Below are 13,813 nucleotides of genomic sequence, written 5' to 3' on the forward strand. Positions count from 1 at the left end.
GACTCCCGTTTAGCAGTGGGCGCTGCACTGAGTGGGACTCCCGTTTAGGATCGGGCGCTGCACTGAGTGGGACTCCCGTTTAGGATCGGACGCTGCACTGAGTGGGACTCCCCTTTAGGATCGGACGCTGCACTGAGTGGGACTCCCGTTTAGCAGTGGGCGCTGCACTGAGTGGGACTCCCGTTTAGCAGTGGGCGCTGCACTGAGTGGGGCTCCCGTTTAGGATTAGGCGCTGCACTGAGTGGGGCTCCCGTTTAGGATTGGGCGCTGCACTGAGTGGGACTCCCGTTTAGGATCGGACGCTGCACTGAGTGGGACTTCCGTTTAGGATCGGACGCTGCACTGAGTGGGACTCCCGTTTAGGATCGGACGCTGCACTGAGTGGGACTCCCGTTTAGCAGTGGGCGCTGCACTGAGTGGGACTCCCGTTTAGCAGTGGGCGCTGCACTGAGTGGGACTCCCGTTTAGGATCGGACGCTGCACTGAGTGGGACTCCCGTTTAGGATCGGACGCTGCACTGAGTGGGACTCCCGTTTAGGATCGGACGCTGCACTGAGTGGGACTCCCGTTTAGCAGTGGGCGCTGCACTGAGTGGGACTCCCGTTTAGCAGTGGGCGCTGCACTGAGTGGGACTCCCGTTTAGCAGTGGGCGCTGCACTGAGTGGGACTCCCGTTTAGCAGTGGGCGCTGCACTGAGTGGGACTTCCGTTTAGCAGTGGGCGCTGCACTGAGTGGGACTCCCGTTTAGAAGTGGGCGCTGCACTGAGTGGGACTCCCGTTTAGGATCGGGCGCTGCACTGAGTGGGACTCCCGTTTAGGATCGGACGCTGCACTGAGTGGGACTCCCCTTTAGGATCGGACGCTGCACTGAGTGGGACTCCCGTTTAGCAGTGGACGCTGCACTGAGTGGGACTCCCGTTTAGCAGTGGACGCTGCACTGAGTGGGGCTCCCGTTTAGCAGTGGACGCTGCACTGAGTGGGGCTCCCGTTTAGCAGTGGACGCTGCACTGAGTGGGGCTCCCGTTTAGCAGTGGACGCTGCACTGAGTGGGGCTCCTGTTTAGCAATGGACGCTGCACTGAGTGGGGCTCCGGTTTAGCAGTGGACGCTAAACAGGAGCCCCACTCAGTGCAGCGTCCATTGCTAAACAGGAGCCCCACTCAGTGCAGCCCCCACTCTGTTTAGCAGTGGACGCTGCACTGAGTGTGGCTCCGGTTTAGCAGTGGACACTGCACTGAGTGGGGCTCCTGTTTAGCAATGGACGCTGCACTGAGTGGGGCTCCTGTTTAGCAGTGGGCGCTGCACTGAGTGGGGCTCCTGTTTAGCAGTGGGCGCTGCACTGAGTGGGGCTCCTGTTTAGCAGTGGACGCTGCACTGAGTGGGACTCCCGTTTAGCAGTGGACGCTGCACTGAGTGGGACTCCCGTTTAGCAGTGGACGCTGCACTGAGTGGGACTCCCGTTTAGCAGTGGACGCTGCACTGAGTGGGGCTCCTGTTTAGCAATGGACGCTGCACTGAGTGGGGCTCCGGTTTAGCAGTGGACGCTAAACAGGAGCCCCACTCAGTGCAGCGTCCATTGCTAAACAGGAGCCCCACTCAGTGCAGCCCCCACTCTGTTTAGCAGTGGACGCTGCACTGAGTGTGGCTCCGGTTTAGCAGTGGACACTGCACTGAGTGGGGCTCCTGTTTAGCAATGGACGCTGCACTGAGTGGGGCTCCTGTTTAGCAGTGGACGCTGCACTGAGTGGGGCTCCTGTTTAGCAGTGGACGCTGCACTGAGTGGGGCTCCTGTTTAGCAGTGGACGCTGCACTGAGTGGGGCTCCTGTTTAGCAGTGGACGCTGCACTGAGTGGGGCTCCTGTTTAGCAGTGGACGCTGCACTGAGTGGGGCTCCTGTTTAGCAGTGGACGCTGCACTGAGTGGGGCTCCTGTTTAGGATCGGACGCTGCACTGAGTGGGACTCCTGTTTAGGATCGGACGCTGCACTGAGTGGGACTCCCCTTTAGGATCGGACGCTGCACTGAGTGGGACTCCCCTTTAGGATCGGACGCTGCACTGAGTGGGACTCCTGTTTAGCACTGGACGCTGCACTGAGTGGGACTCCTGTTTAGCACTGGACGCTGCACTGAGTGGGACTCCGGTTTTGCAGTGTCTGTCTCCTTTGCACACATACACTCCGGTATTTAAATGACATGAGAGAATCGCTCGGTGCATATGAGGCCAAACATATTGTCGCTGCGCTAAAGCGTTATCCCTTCCTAGGAGGGGACTTCAGAGACACCGCCACACCACTCAGGGGCGCTGTGCTGTTCATTTCAATGACTTCTGATAGGAGGACAATTGCTCCAAAGCTGAAACAACATAGGACAACTGCCACCCACCCCAAAAAAAACCTAGCAATACGTACGAAGCTCCCTCTGCTCTGCACACATGATATATAAATGCTGCAGCACAACTTCTACTTCACCTCCATCCATCCATCCCCCACATTGTACATGGAGCATTCCCCGGATCCAGCCCGGTGACGGGACACGAAGATACATACCTACATATACATACCTGGCAGAGCAGCGCCCCCTACAGACACAATCACGTCATGTACACTGAGCAGGTGTTCTTCCTCCCCTATGTAATATGGCGGATGTTGTCTTCCGGGAGAGGCAGGAAGTAGAGAAGGGAGGGGGTGGAGGTCATGTTTCTTCCTCATTGCTGGGTTCCTCCGTGCACAAGGAGGAAGTGTGTGTTAGGAGAAGTCAGGGATGTGTATAGGAACACAGAAATGGAACGAACACTTTACACTTATTCCTGAAATCTTTTAATCCCTGCGCCCATGTTAACCCCTTGTCTGCTGGGGCTGTTTTTTTCTTAAAATGTATTGTAAAACCCCCAGAAGTTTATATTTAATGAAAGCAGAGACCCTGGAGAATAAAATAGCGGTAGATGCAATATTTATTTTGTACAATATTTACGTAGTTATTTATTTTATTTACTTATATTTTTTAAAAATTATATTACAATATTATCCCAATTTTTGGGTAAAATATAAATGAATGGGTTGTGTCAAGTAAAAAAGATACCAAAAATGTCATGCTTAAAGTTGCGAACACCCATGGAATCACAAAAAAAAACTACGATACCCAAAACTCCTAATAGGCAACACTGTAAAAGTCTTTCTAGGTGTTCAGTGTAGAGCTACATACAGGTGCCCACCCTGCACTTCACATTTTTTATAGGGGGTGTGCAGGACTGACGGGGATGCCTTCAATATATATATATATATATATCTCATTTTTTTTTACAATATTTAATGTTTTGTTTTTTTTACCTTATTGTTATCACAAGGGGGCTACCAAGCCCCTATGTGAAAGCATGGGCAGGTGACAGGTCCTCTTTATAGAGACATTGGAGGTCTATTAGACCCCCCAATGTCTCCTCTGTTCTCCAATGCAGCTATTCAAATCCAGATCATGTGTTTGGCTACAGTAGCCGAGGAATGACAGCTGTGACCTCGGAAGTGATGTAAAACACGACGCTTCCAGGGTCAGTAGTTGCAGGAGGGATCAGGAAGTGGATGTTGAAATTAAAGGCAAGGGATCGGGTGGCTCTAAAGCTGCCTGATCACTTTTATCAGAAACCCTTTACTGACTCTTAAAGCCAATATCAAGCTGCAGCAGCAGTAAGTGCATCGTGGGTGCAATGCTCTGGCTCTTGCATTGTATACATCCCTGCCCCGGGTCTGTACAGAGGTATAGAGCTTCAGAGGGCGGCAGAGAAGAGCAGTTTCCAGGCGTTTACTGTAGACGGTGATCCTACCGTCACCTTAACCACTTGCTGACCAGCCACCATAGTTATACTGCGGCAGGTCGGCTCTGTCCCGCGAATTGACGTACCTATACGTCGTTTCGCGGAACCACTAGTGGCTTTGAGTGGCTACAGGGGTAGTAAATTAGCGGGTCTGGCGGCCGTGATTGCCGCCAGGCACCCACGATCGCTGCCCGTGGAGACAGAACAGCGGTCTGCCTTTGTAAACACGGCAGACCACTGTTCTGTCTGTAATGAACACAGGGATCCTATGTTACTCCTATTTAGGAACGCAGGTCTCTGTGTTCATGCAGCAAGCCCATCCCCCACACAGTTAGAAAGCAGCCGCTAGGGACACATTTAACCCTTTGGTCGCCCCTGACGTTAACCCCTTCCATGCCAGTGTCATTATTACAGTAACAGTGCACATTTTTAGTACTGATTACTGTAGTAATGTCACTGGTCGCCCCAAAAATGTCAGTTAGGTGTCCGATCTGTCCGATTTAGTCTTGCTAAAAATCGCTGATTGCCACCATTACAAGTAAAAAAAATAAATAAATAAAAATTACATAAATATTTCCCCTAGTTTGTAGACGCTATACGTTTTGCACAAACCAATCAATATACACTTTTTGGGATTGTTTACCAAAAATATGTAGCAGAATACAAATTGGTCTAAAATGATGAAAAAATTTGATTTTATTTTTTTTTAATTGGAAATGTTATATAGCAGAAAGTAAAAAATATTGTTTTTTGTTTTTTTCAGAATTGTCGCTCTTTTATTGTTTATAGCGCAAAAAATAAAAATTGCAGAGGTGATCAAATACCACCAAAAGAAAGCTCTATTTGTGGGGAAAAAAAGGACACCAACCGCTCAATTGGCAGTTAAATCAACGCAGTGCCGTGTCGCAAAAAATGGCCTGGTCATTAAGGGGGTAAAACCTTCCAGTCCAGAAGTGGTTAATGTGGGGTTGTTTTGGCTGTTTTTTTTTTCCATCTGAACAGGAATGTTTTGTATAGAAACATCCCACCACAACCATGAGCCAACCGTTTGGCTTGCAGTTACAGTGCAGCTCTATTGACTGCAATAGACACGTCTGACAGGTAGTGCCGCCTGTCAAACTCAACATGTCAAGTTACATTTTTTGAAGCCGCAAAGCAAATATGTTATGTTTCAGATGGGTGTTTGGGTATATTGAAAGAGATATTTAAGGCTCCATTCACATATATGCAAATTGGATGCATTTTGAACCACATCCAATTCGCATGATATGTGAATCGAACCTGCTTTCTGCTGTCTAAGGTGCCGATTCACATATGTGCGGTGCAGCAACAGTGAAAATTGACTGCAAATTTAAAAAGACTCCTGTGCGTTTTCTGAGAACTGCGGTGCAAATTATATGCGAATTCCAGGCTCATTGTCTTCTATGGCAACGCATCTTGAATCGCACATTCGTTTTGAAAACAAATTCAATGATAAAAAAAAAAACAGTGTGGGGGTCCCCCCACCCGCAATCCGTACCAGATCCAAAAGACCTCACCCTTTGTGACTTCATTGACTGATGCATGCTGGGTTGATGACTCCCCTGGGGCGGGGTCACCCCGTGATGTCGTCGGGTGGCCCCTCCCATTAGCTATTTAAGATCTGTCAGATGGCGGAGCAGGCAGGCAACGGGAGCCAGCTAAATCCTCGTACACACGCAATGATTATCGGCCGACTGATCGTCCGACTTTTGTCCAAGTTGTGTTTTGTTGGTTGGAATGTGCCTAGACTGCACACAAATTTTCTCGGCCAACAAAATTCTACTTCAGAAGTGATGTCATGTGATGGTTTGTTTTCTTTGTGTTTTTTTCTTCACTGAGCATGCCCAGACTTGCTCATCAGATTTTTCCCTGTCGAAATCTGTACTGACTGCGCGAAAATCGGCCGTTATGTTGACGGCCAACAAAAGTTTTATAGCCTGCACACCAGATTTTTTTCGGCCGAAAAGTCGGAGTTGGTTGTCGGAAGACTCATACTAACAAGCCGAAAATCGGCAGATCGGACGTTGGCCGAAAGTTCCCTGCCAATTTTCGACGCGTGTGTACGGGGCATTAGAGTGCAGAACTTTTTTTTCCCCTCAGGTTGGCAGCGGTATTCATCGTGATTGACACTGGATCTACATCGGGGACATTGTTTTTGTTTTTAATAAAGGAATTGTCAAAAACTGTCTATGTGTTTTTATTTATTTTTGACACCTTTTTGGTGAATGAGTAGGGGGTACAATGTACCCCCTACTCACTCACATAAGGGACCAGGATCTGGGGACCCCCTTGTTAAAGGGGATTCTAGATTCTGATAAGCCCCTTGCTCACGGACCCCCACAACCACCAGCCAGGGTTGTCGGAAAGATCCCCTGTCCCCATCAATATGGGGACAAGGTGCTTTGGGGTTCCCACAGCACCCCCCCCCCCCCCCTCAAATTGAGGGCATGTGGCCTGGTATGGTTAAGCCTTTCAGGCTGCATGCTCAGATAAGGGTCTGGTATGAATTTTGAAGGGGACCCCACGCCATTTTTAAAATACATTTAGGTGTGGCGGTTCCCCTCAAAATCTATACCAGACCTAAGGGTCTAGTATGGATTTAAGGGGGACCCCACGCCATTTTTTTTCTTTTTGTGGCGTGGGGCACTGTTTTTTTCACAATTTTGTATTGCTGGCTATGTTTTTTTTCACATACAGCTGACAGCTAATGAGTCATCCGGCTTCCCGGCCTGCCCCTTAAAGAGGAAGTAAACTTCCTCTGCAGACATTTACCTATAGGTAAGCTTATATTAAGCCTTACCTACAGTATAGGTAGCGAAAATATCTGGTAAACGTGTACTGTTTAGGAGATATTTACATAAAATGCAGCCAGTGACATCACTGGCGCATGCGCTCTGAAGGAACAGCCATGGGTGCTGTTCCTTCCGAGCCCCATGCCATGAATGGCGGCTCTCACGCGCATGTGCGGGAGTGACGTCATTGCGGCTCCGACCAATGACAGCACCAGAGACTGCGAACCCGGAAGAAACACCGGGGAAAATGTCAGCGGTGTGTGGGCGCCACTGGAACAGCTTCGTTCTAAGGTAAGTCAGCTCTGAGGAAGGGGGCCTGACCCCCGAAACGCGTTAGCGGTCCTAACTGAAGGACTTGTTCCAGTTCACACATGGTGGATTCTTGTAACATGTTTTTATCTCTGCGTCTGTGAGTATGCATTTGGCATTTTTTTAATTAAACTATTTGCAACATTGACCACGGGTAATGCACTAGGTGTTTGCGCCTCCTCTTCTTTTCTTTTCTATGTACCCGTTTTGGAGTTCCCTGCCTGAGGAGAGCAGCACGCCAGTCTTCCCATTCGGAGTGAGCGCTGGGCTGAATTTTTGTACTAAGGTAAGTATTACCTAATGAGGTATTATAAACAAGCAAAACATTTTGGGGGAGCATACCCATGTATTTCTAAAGCTGGTGCAGCTATGAACCAAAAGACATGTATATTAAAAAAGAATAGCGCACACATGCAATAGAAATTTTTACCAAATTTGAAGACAATCCATAAATAAATCTAAAAGTGTCCTCTATCAAGTGGATATAGGAGGAGTCCCCTGTAGTGCATTTGCACATCTTTCCTAGCAAGGAGTATTATCTACAAGGGTTAGAAAGGCTGGATTCATCTCTTTTTCATGGATAGTGTAGGACCCACTGATAATGGGGTACTTTGATGCAGTGGTCGGCTTGAGCACTATATGGCCATATGGTGGGACCAAATCCCCATTTTTATTTATGGATTGTCTTCAAATTTGGTAAAAATTTCTATTGCATGTGTGCGCTATTCTTTTTTAATAATGATGTATTATGCCTTTGTCTTAACAAGTTTTTTTTTTTTTTAATAGTTTACAGTAATTGTTAAAGATGCTGGTGACCGCCGGATCCAAAAATTTGTATCGGAACCGCATATAAATCACAGCTGATCCTCTGAACAGCTGCTTTGGAAATTTGCAGAGAAAACAGAGGGGAAATTTGCACCTGACATTTGTGAATCAAGCACTTAGTATAACTTAAAGTTTTCTGCATATTCGTTTTTCTGGTCAACGATCCGGGGAGTGTGGTAATGGTGTGTCTTTCAGCTACATATTGTGTGCTAAAAGGGGTACCGCTCTCTATTTTTACAAAGTTGATAGATATAGTTGTGGAAGATGAGATTTTAAAGTCTTGCCATTCATGGTCAACAATGCATTACAAGTGCAGGGATGTCATCACACTTGTGGTGGTGCGATTTATGAGGCCCTCTGCCATAGTGTTAGGACTTGTAGTCTTTACATTCATAGATCCAAGAGAATAGATGAGGTAGCTCTGTGGGTGCAGCCAAGAAGACAACAGGTGGTCTATGCCTTTGGGACTCTTTCACACAGGCGACCGGGGGGGGGGGTTTAGGTAAAAACAGGCAACCGCCCTTGCGAGTACCTTGCATTACTACCCACTGAACGTGACCCATTTAAGTGATTGGGGCTGCACCGTAACCGCATGCATTGCAGTGGAGTATAGTCGACTTTTAGAGGTTAGAATAGGACATGAGCATGTGACATAACCACTCCTAGCCACGGAAACACAGAACACAGTGGATTGGAACACAGTGGATTACTCTTCAGAGGCCAATGCTAATGTAAATGAGCCCTGAACTGAATCTTTAGTGCTGGGATGGATACAGTGTTGGGGTAGTTACTCAAAAAATGTAACTAGTTACTTCTGTAAATTGTAATGAGATTACTTTACTGGTTACTGCATTTGAAAAGCAACTTCACTACTTATTACTTTACTTTACTTTTGAAAAAAAATATGAAAAAATTCCAATGCGCATATTTATTTGTAGTGCACAAAAAAAACAATACAATATTTATTGTTTTATTTATATATATATATATGACCACAGCATGCCCCCTTTCAATGCCAGAGTGACCCCAGTGTGCCCCCTTTCAATGCCAGAGTGACCACAGCATGCCCCCTTTCAATGCCAGAGTGACCACAGCGTGCCCCCTTTCAATGCCAGAGTGACCACAGCATGCCCCCTTTCAATGCCAGAGTGACCACAGCGTGCCCCCTTTCAATGCCAGAGTGACCACAGCATGCCCCCTTTCAATGCCAGAGTGACCACAGCATGCCCCCTTTCAATGCCAGAGTGACCCCAGTGTGCCCCCTTTTAATTGCCAGAGGGACCATTGCGTGCCCCCTTTCAATGCCAGAGTGACCACAGCGTGCCCCCTTTCAATGCCAGAGTGACCACAGCATGCCCCCTTTCAATGCCAGAGTGACCCCAATGTGCCCCCTTTTAATGCCAGAGTGACCATAGTGTGCCCCCAGATTGACCACAGTGTGCCCCCTTTCAATGCCAGAGTTACCAGTGGCGGAGCTAGACTTTTAAAACAGGGGTGGCAAATGGGTGGCAAGGTATTATTTTGGGGGGTCAATATACATGCGTGTGTGTGTGTATATATATATATATATATATATATATATACACATACACACACACACACACACACACATATACACACATATACACACACACACTTTTATAAATAAATGTAAACAAACATCCTTAGTGCCGGTTCACACTAGGGCGACCTGTGAGGCGACCTGGTCGCCTCACAGGTCGCCGCAGGTCGCCTCCCATAGGGAAGCTGCGGACCCGTTCTAATAGGAGCGACACAAGTCGCTCCGACCTAGAAAAAGGGTCCGGAGCTTCTTTGGGGCGACCAGGAGGCGACCACCATAGACTTCAATGTTATGAAGTCCGTGGCGGCCGCTCCGAGGTCGCGGTGCGAAGTAGCGTCGCTGCAATGTGAACCGGCGCTAAGTGGTATTAAAACATTTTTAATTAAATAAACAATTATCAAAGTAAACATTATTCTTTTAAGGCCGCACACCGATCACAGGGCTCTGCTCTAAAGGGGATCTATGGGGACCCTGCTCTAAAGGGGATCTATGGGGACCCTGCTCTAAAGGGGATCTATGGGGACCCTGCTCTAAAGGGGGATCTATGGGGACCCTGCTCTAAAGGGGGATCTATGGGGACCCTGCTCTAAAGGGGGATCTATGGGGACCCTGCTCTAAAGGGGGATCTATGGCATAGATCCCCTTTAGAGCAGGATCCCCATATATCCCCCTTTAGAGCAGGCTAGGGCAGGTCCCCCAAAGATCCTCCTTTACAGCAGGCCAGGGTGAGGTCCCCTATATAGATGCCCCCTTACAGCAGGCCAGGGTCCTCCCCCAGACAGTGGCGGAGCCAGAGGGCTAGCTGGGGTGGCAGTTGCCACCCCAGACGAAATCCTTGCCACCCCTGTTGCCACCCCGCTCACCAGTGGCAGGGGGGTTTGGCCGGGAACTCGGGCTACATATCAGCATTTTAACATTCAAGCCAGTGATAAGTGAGCGATTGGGGGGGGGGGGGCAGCTGCAAGGAGAGTGATTGCAGCTGTCAAATTTAGGCATTGATGTCGGGTGTGGGCGGGGCCGTATGCGGGAGGCGGGGGTCCGCCCCCTTGCTCGTGGAGAAACAGAAGCTGGCTGGGAAGGGAGGTGGAGTCTCCAATGAACATTTCTTGTGCTTCTGCTGCTATTTGTTCCCTCCCCCTTGCCCAGCGCGCCTCTTTTGATTTCATCACAGCAGATGCCAGGAGGGGGAGGAGTGGAGCCTGCAGTGAGTGGAGGAAGAAGTTCAGCCTAGCACAAGGTAAGCTGCCTCTGGGCTGAATGTAGTAGTGATGTCGGTGGCTTGTCTTAGTGGGCAGGAAGAGGGGGAGGAGGGGGGCCTCTCTGTAGCAGACTTCACTGATGCTGTAAGATCGTTTTTTTTTGTTTTGTGTGTCTGTCTGCTTCTGAAGAGAAGAGGTTTTCTAAGATCTCCCCAAATCTCTATTACACCTTCCTAGAGTCCCTTCCCACTACCTGCTAACCAGTCCAGTACACAGGCACATTCTCCTCTCCTGTATGACCGCCTCATGTGTCTGGGGCTGGGGCACTACAAATCCAAGCATGCCAGGTGAGGAGAGGCAGCAGCAATATGACAGATCAGGCTGATTGTTAGATGAAAAGTGCTGGTGTATAGTATTTGTGAGTGATGGAGCAAAGGATAGAGGGATGGGGTGATGGAGCGAAGGATAGAGGGATGGGGTGATGGAGCGAAGGATAGAGGGATGGGGTGATGGAGCGAAGGATAGAGGGATGGGGTGAAGGAGAAAGGGATAGAGGGATGGGGTGAAGGAGAAAGGGATAGAGGGATGGGCTTATGGAGAAAGGGATGGGGTGAAGGAGAAAGGGATAGAGGTATGGGGTTATGGAGAAAGGGATGGGGTGATGGAGAAAGGGATAGAGGTATGGGGTTATGGAGAAAGGGATAGAGGGATGGGGTGATGGAGCGAAGGATAGAGGGATGGGGTGAAGGAGAAAGGGATAGAGGGATGGGGTTATGGAGAAAGGGATGGGGGGATGGAGAAAGGGATAGAGGGATGGGGTTATGGAGAAAGGGATGGGGTGATGGAAAAAGGGATAGAGGGATGGGGTGATGGGGAAAGGGATAGAGGGATGGGGTGATGGAGCAAAGGATGGGGTGATGGATAAAGGGATGGGGTGATGGAGAAAGGGATAGAGGGATGAGGTGATGGAGAAAGGGATAGAGGGATGGTGTGAAGGAGAAAAGGATAGAGGGATGGGGTTATGGAGAAAGGGATGGGGTGATGGAGAAAGGGATAGAGGGATGGGGTGATGGAGAAAGGGATAGAGGGATGGGGTGAAGGAGAAAAGGATAGAGGGATGGCGTGATGGAGCGAAGGATAGAGGGATGGCGTGATGGAGCGAAGGATAGAGGGATGGGGTGATGGAGCGAAGGATAGAGGGATGGGGTGAAGGAGAAAGGGATAGAGGGATGGGGTGAAGGAGAAAGGGATGGGGTGAAGGAGAAAGGGATAGAGGGATGGGCTTATGGAGAAAGGGATGGGGTGAAGGAGAAAGGGATAGAGGTATGGGGTTATGGAGAAAGGGATGGGGTGATGGAGAAAGGGATAGAGGTATGGGGTTATGGAGAAAGGGATGGGGTGATGGAGAAAGGGATAGAGGGATGGGGTGAAGGAGAAAAGGATAGAGGGATGGGGTGAAGGAGAAAGGGATAGAGGGATGGTGTGAAGGAGAAAAGGATAGAGGGATGGGGTGAAGGAGAAAGGGATGGGGTGATGGAGAAAGGGATAGAGGGATGAGGTGATGGAGAAAGGGATAGAGGGATGGTGTGAAGGAGAAAAGGATAGAGGGATGGGGTTATGGAGAAAGGGATGGGGTGATGGAGAAAGGGATAGAGGGATGGGGTGATGGAGAAAGGGATAGAGGGATGGGGTGAAGGAGAAAAGGATAGAGGGATGGGGTGAAGGAGAAAGGGATAGAGGGATGGGGTTATGGAGAAAGGGATGGGGGGATGGAGAAAGGGATAGAGGGATGGGGTTATGGAGAAAGGGATGGGGTGATGGAAAAAGGGATAGAGGGATGGGGTGATGGGGAAAGGGATAGAGGGATGGGGTGATGGAGCAAAGGATAGAGGGATGGGGTGATGGAGAAAGGGATAGAGGGATGGGGTTATGGAGAAAGGGATGGGGTGATGGAGAAAGGGATAGAGGGATGGGGTGAAGGAGACAGAATAATATACGGATGAAAGTAATGGAGAATAGAAAGGGTGGAGGGAAATGGGGCACAAGGATTATTGGATGGATGGTATGGTGGAGGGATGGAGTAAGAGCTAAAAGGGTGTTGTGATGGAGTTATGGAGGGAGGGATAGAGTAACAGAGGGATGAGAGTGATGGAGGGTGAAGAGGTTGGAGGGACCTACAACAGAGGGATGGTAGGATGGACAATTGGATAGATTGATGGAGACAGGTGATGGGTGAAGGAGGTGATGGAGGGATGCAGACAAGAGGTGATGGAGACAGAAGATGCTGGAGACAGGAGGTGATGTAGGCATGCTACGTTTGGAGCTCCTGATGTTAAGGGGGGACTCCTGATGTGAAGTAGGGTTGCTTCCTGATAAATTTATTTTAGTTTCCATTTTTGTTTTTTTTTTGGGGGGGGGGGGCAGCATCAAATTCTTGGACCCAGTTAGCATAATATCTTGGGCCAGTCCTGCACCCACCTCCCTGCAATCAGAGAGAGAAACTGACTGAAGCTGGATGGGGCAGGAAGGATTCAGCCACAGGATGGATGGATGATGTCAGCGCCGGTTCCTGGACTTGGTAAGTGTTACTGGCTCTGCCCCCCTCCCCCCTCTCTCACTACTACCCCCCCCCCCCTCACCACCCCCCCCTCACCACCACCCCCTCCCCCCTCTCTCTCACTACCCCACTCCTCTCACCACCAGGAATGCATACACATGTGTATAAACTCACAGTCTATAGCATAATCTGTCCACATAAGTCTCTCATATGAACAAAGCTTGTCATTAAAATATCATAAAATGAATTATAAAATAAATAAAATCCACCAAAACAGCAGAATTAGCTTAAAAGTCCATAACTGCTAAAGAGTCCTGGGATGATGACTAAACGTGCAGATGTAGTACTGGATCACCAATGCATGCCACCACTATGCTCAGAGGGGGAGTAAAAGTGCAAACACTACTGGCTTAGCCACTCTCGTGACCAAGCAAACGAGCCAAAAAACAATCACATCCACCTGGACAGATCCTGGGTAGCCAAAATGATGTGTGATCTCACAGTGCTCCAAATCATGTGGAAGAAAAAAGAGCTTCACTAGTGTGATAACGTTTAAACAACTTTATTCACATCCACATTTAATAATGTTGCACTCACATCTTAGTAGCACATCCATCGCTCGTGTCATCTGTCCAGGTGGATGGGATTGTTTTTTGGCTCGTTTGCTTGGTCACGAGAGTGGTCTTTTTACCACCTAGCAATGCCCCTGCCGCTCACGCTCGCTTATGCTTATAACATTACATAGC

General features: G+C 48.9%; 2 protein-coding genes across 2 annotated transcripts in view; one reads left to right on the forward strand and one right to left on the reverse strand.

Moving 5' to 3' along the window:
- The window catches only part of LOC309562324 (GDH/6PGL endoplasmic bifunctional protein-like), a 45,190-nt gene extending 42,578 nt beyond the window's left edge, over nucleotides 1–2,612 (reverse strand). Inside the window, 1 exon segment of the mRNA XM_082266468.1 lies at nucleotides 2,559–2,612. The gene's annotated coding sequence lies outside the window, so the exon portion shown is untranslated.
- TMED5 (transmembrane p24 trafficking protein 5) overlaps nucleotides 1–13,813 on the forward strand; it is a 518,850-nt gene that overhangs the window by 231,208 nt on the left and 273,829 nt on the right. The window lies entirely within an intron of this gene.

The sequence above is a fragment of the Pelophylax lessonae genome (assembly GCF_965119305.1).
Source record: "Pelophylax lessonae genome assembly, chromosome: 8".
NCBI lineage: Eukaryota > Metazoa > Chordata > Amphibia > Anura > Ranidae > Pelophylax > Pelophylax lessonae.